Below are 5,216 nucleotides of genomic sequence, written 5' to 3' on the forward strand. Positions count from 1 at the left end.
TGTTGCCAACTGCTCTACTTCGACGTGGCATCATTTTTCACCTGAAATGAGAGAAGACTTTATTCATCAGCCGAAAACGTTACACACTCCCAAGAGGATCTAAAAGTAAATGACAGGTACCGCATCAGAATGACATCATATCAGATGAAAATGAAAGTCAAGCAGAATACTATTAAGGTTGACAAACATTGTGCAATATAAAGAGTGCAACAAAGTTTTAAAATCCATATCGTAGCAAAGGAGCGTTACTAAAGCAATCTCAATCTTTATATAGAATCATTGGTTTAACTCAAAAATATTTGAATTAAAACTCGTTCATTATCTATCGTCAAACTAATATCAGAAGCATTATTCCTTTTGATTTTTACAGAATTAAGTAGACGGACTAAAATGACAAGTTCTTAAAAATCAGCTGCACAAATTTTACAGGTATAGGAAATACAATACAATTATTAAACAGTGCAACAATAAAAGTTAGAAAATTCAAGTCATATTACCTACTGGTTACGATAAATAAGGAAACAGTTTTTTTTAAAATAATGTTTTATTTCACCCTGAAGGAAAGTGGAGAACAAATAAAATACAAACGAAGACGAAATTATTATGCTGAAAATCAAGAAAAGAGAAATAGATGTGAAAATAGCATCTCTATCATGAGAGATGTCCATTGCAAAGTGGAAGATATTGTTATTAAAAAAAGAGGAAAGAAAATATGGATAAAAGAGAGCAACACGAAGGACGCTCACTGCACCAAAATAAAGGTGTAAAAACATTTTCTGTCCTTTTTTCATTTTCCTCTTGTTGCTGAGTCTGGCGCGAGCAGGATCCAATATTGAATGCTTTGCAATACACTCGGGCTCTTTAATACCAATATGAAATGACGAAACAGTAGTCGCTTTTTTTTGGACAATATTTAATATTGTTTTGCTGGGCTTCATTCATCGAAGCGTCTTTTTCATCTCTGGATAATGTAGTGGATTTGCTTCTCATTCAAAAAAAAATCAAGCCCTAATGTTTGTCAATTTTGTATATGAAAATAAATTGTAAACGTGTGTTATTATTGTAGATAAAATTACTATTATTATTATCATTACTATTTGGCATTATTTTGGTGATACATTAATATCGATTCCAAGTACAAAAACATAAATTCAAGAATATTATGTACTGCAGAGTAAATTAATCTTTATACCTTGGTTACTAAAAGGATTAATTCAGTACCAGCCTAGATTTAGCTGAAAAAATGAAAGACGTCAGATACAATGATTTTATGAATAAAAACAAACAAAATACGAAAAATGCCCACATAAAAGCCTATCGGAACTGATTACATATCCTCTGATATGCATATCAGGAAGATTCCATTTAAATCCCGTGTGTTTTCTGGTCCAAAACTAACATCATTCTTCCTAAAATCATCTATGTTGATCAGATTCAGCAGCAGCAATAACAACATTTCCTCTTTAAAAAAAATTCTGATACGGAAATTCATCAAAAGGAACCAAATGAGAGAGAGAGAGAGAGAGAGAGAGAGAGAGAGAGAGAGAGAGAGAGAGAGAGAGAGAGAGAGAGAGAGGCTGAAGTGATGGAATATCGGCAATTTCGAACCTGACAATCACATTTGACACTGGCAACTAATCTCGGCCTTAATGCAACACGAGACTGACAGAGAGAGAGAGAAAGAGAGAGAGAGAGAGAGAGAGAGAGAGAGAGAGAGAGAGAGAGAGAGAGAGAGAGAGAGAGAGAGAGAGAGGGATGGGAGGAGGAGGAAGAAATAATGGGCCATAATGGGTAAAAATAAAAAAAATCTTCCAGTCTCCCCCCTTAATAGCCAGTATTGCAATTGCGACCAATTTTGGTCTTGCAATAGAGCGGTAATTCAAAATAATTTAGGCACATGCAAGAAAGTTATTAAAAAAGGTATTGCCTGAATACAAGCATGAAAGAATAAAAAGGGACATGTCCCCAATGAAAGAGGCAGAAGGCACACTGGCCAGAAATGGCACCCTTGTCTCTTCCATGCTTCTACAGGGCAGATGTGAGCAAGTTCCCTTAGATAAAATAATCATGGACCCTGGACTCTACACTTAAAACCGCACAGTGGTCCACTTGGGCTTCTATAAGAGGCATCAAAGGGCCCGAGGCAACACCAAGGACAAATGATTTCCTCCGGATTCCCCAGAGGATAATGTATATTTGTCCAAGTTTTAGAAAAGGACATACAACAGGTCCTGCTTTCTAGAGCTCCTTGAAGACGCGCAATCCACCCCATAGAAAAATATTTTCTTGGAACCAAGAATGTACTTCATGTCTTCAAGGAGCTTCAGAAAGCTGGAACTATGTTGTCGGGTATTAGATAGATAAACCCTCTTATTGTTGTATGCATGTCATTTGGTATTATTTTTTAATAACTTTCGTGCATATATTTATATTATTTTGAAGGAATCCCTTATTACAAAAATTTGGTTATTACTTGGTTATTATTATTAGTAGGCATCATGTTTGTGATGGAGTGATTCCTATTCCAATTATCAAAACATATTCACCAAGGATATACACATTAGAATCGGAACGAATCATTGTCCCTTGATCGGTGAGAGGATTAGTCCACCGTCACCCTATTTTTAACTCGAAAAAGAGAGATGTTATACGAAGAGGTACCAGACAAAAAAAAAAAAAAAAGGAAACTTCCCTACCGGTTTTTCTCCTCTTATGAGCCATCAGCTTAGAACACTCAATCGGTTACATGGCCTCCAACGAATGTATCAGGAACATTCTATTCAAATACCGCGCCCCTCCCAAAGGCAATATTAAAGTTAATTAAAATAAACGATAATATTCTCTTATTTTAATCAGAGAGAGAGAGAGGGATACCAAAAGGAGGAAAATAGGTAAAATCATAGTTGACAATCAGTTTTGATATTGGCAACTAACAAAACTGACCCAATATTTTGGTTTCGAACGATTTGTTACCTTACAAGATCTATCACGTAGATGGCTCGTATCATTAAAGTTGAGACATTCTTACGTGCTGTACTCAAGGAGCAGAAAACAAGCGTTATTTATTCATTTCCTTTCTTGTCCCAGCCCTACTTCGCTTCAGCAACCAACATGTCACTGGTTGTTCTCTTTTCAATTTCAGCTGTGCTTGAATTCATTACACACTTCTTAAGGATAGAATGGGAAGTCGTCCATACGTTTTTTGACGATTTCTTCATAGAATTCTTTTGGGGTTGTACCATTCTTTTGCTGATTGTTAATCAGAGATTAATACAATTAGTTTGGTTTTTATGTATGGTTAATAAGTAGTAGTATGCAGTTAACTAAAAATTGGCTCTTAAAATTACTCTCGTAAAAAGGTTACCAGGCATACCATATCACCGAGGCACATTTCTTAACTCGTGGTGCAAATAAAGAAATACTAGGTTGTGTAAGTTGAATCACGTTGTAAGAAGACACCGAAGGAAACAACTGCAAAGCGAGAGACGGAAAAAAAAGCAACTGTACCTGAAGGTGCGTAGCAAGTTCCTCCAAAGATACATTTAATTAATATATGGCAATAGCCAGAGTGCAATGTCAAAAACTGTTAGAACGTGCAATGAATAAATATCAGTGAGAACAGAATATTACTAAATAGAAAAATGAAAATGAAGTTGGTTGGGTGAAAACAAAGAGGTCAATTTTAACAGAGTTTATAAAACCGGTGCCCATTATGGAATGAACCAGAGCTGGAAAAAGCAATACCTACACATTTATTATTAGAATATTCTTCTTCGTGTTCCCAGCATGCAACTTGACAAGGGCACTGCCTGATAAAACCTCTGCAATTCTGTAAATGTTTGTAAGACTTTTTCTTACCTCACTCTTACTATTCACGGCATATCAAAAGCAAAGAAAATAGGAGTAAATATACCCTATTGACTCATCTGTCAGTCTGAGCGTTTTGCAGTGTAATTTGCTTTTGACCAGGATAAAACGTAAAGGTCTTCTAACCAAGTGCACAGGTTGGACTGAGGTTGTTGGTTACAGATTTCATAGTTTTCATAAAATACCCTTGAAAGCGAGTTATGTGACTATCAAATCTTGATTCTCTCTCTCTCTCTCTCTCTCTCTCTCTCTCTCTCTCTCTCTCTCTCTCTCTCTCAGAAATAAAACTTATTTCATTTGGTTAAGAAGCTATTTCAAAAATGCTCAAGAGAATACATAACACTCAGAGAACTCATACATCACACAGTCGCCCATCCCTCCGACACGCCCCCCTCCCCCCCTTTCAACCCCTCCTTCAACCCCAAATAAAAATATGATTCGATATGTAATTTCAGTTCCACGTCAGAGTATGACCAACTCTTTTCCTTGGTGTATAACGCATCCATTCATAGTTGCTAAGTACGAGACACTTTTTACTAGTAGGAGAAAAAAAAACTCAATTCACCTTAAAATCTAATCAACTCTCCACAAGGTGGCATCTCATTCAAAAAAGATCGTTTTATAAAGAAATAGATAACACAGAAATCAGAACGTAGAACTACAAAGTTTTCGGGGCGTTTATATAAATCCCAGATACTGTTGCTGTCTTCCCCTCCCCCATTAGTTGCAGGGTCCCATTAAGCTTCAAAAGAACAAGATGAGATGATGCCAGTTAGCTGGTCGAGACGATCGAACGGCCTACATTGACAAAACGACGCAATGTCGATGGTTTTGTAGGATGAAATTTTATCGTTCATTTCGCTTCTATTACAAGACACCATTTCCAATATGAAGGGTCCTAGATATATCTTTTTGCTTTTGATTGTTTTATTACACCGGAAAACTTACTACTTTTATTTCTCTTTGCTATTATTTTTAGCAATACCTTTACAGTCGTGATGCCCGAAGGGTCAATTAAAGTCGTGGTTTTCTGTTTCAGCAATGAATGAAAACTAGACGAGAAAACACCTGGCTTTTAGAAATGGGAACATTGCACAAATAAACTAAAGTGGGAAGAGAGAAGAGAAAGAACCTCGCAGCACAGCGTAATAAGGATATACGCAGTCACCTGACGCAGTAATCACATTTACTCTGAAGAACAAATGTCCTGCGGTTCCCTGGCGGGTAATAAGTGGTTGCTACAGTGAGGTTGCTTAGACAAATTTACTGAATAAGTAACTTGGATGTAATTCATTCTTGTGAAACATGAACGTATTGTTTCAAAGAGTGATGGAAAATTTCTCATAAAG

This window comes from Macrobrachium nipponense, chromosome 5 (genome assembly GCF_015104395.2).
Source record: "Macrobrachium nipponense isolate FS-2020 chromosome 5, ASM1510439v2, whole genome shotgun sequence".
Classification (NCBI taxonomy): domain Eukaryota; kingdom Metazoa; phylum Arthropoda; class Malacostraca; order Decapoda; family Palaemonidae; genus Macrobrachium; species Macrobrachium nipponense.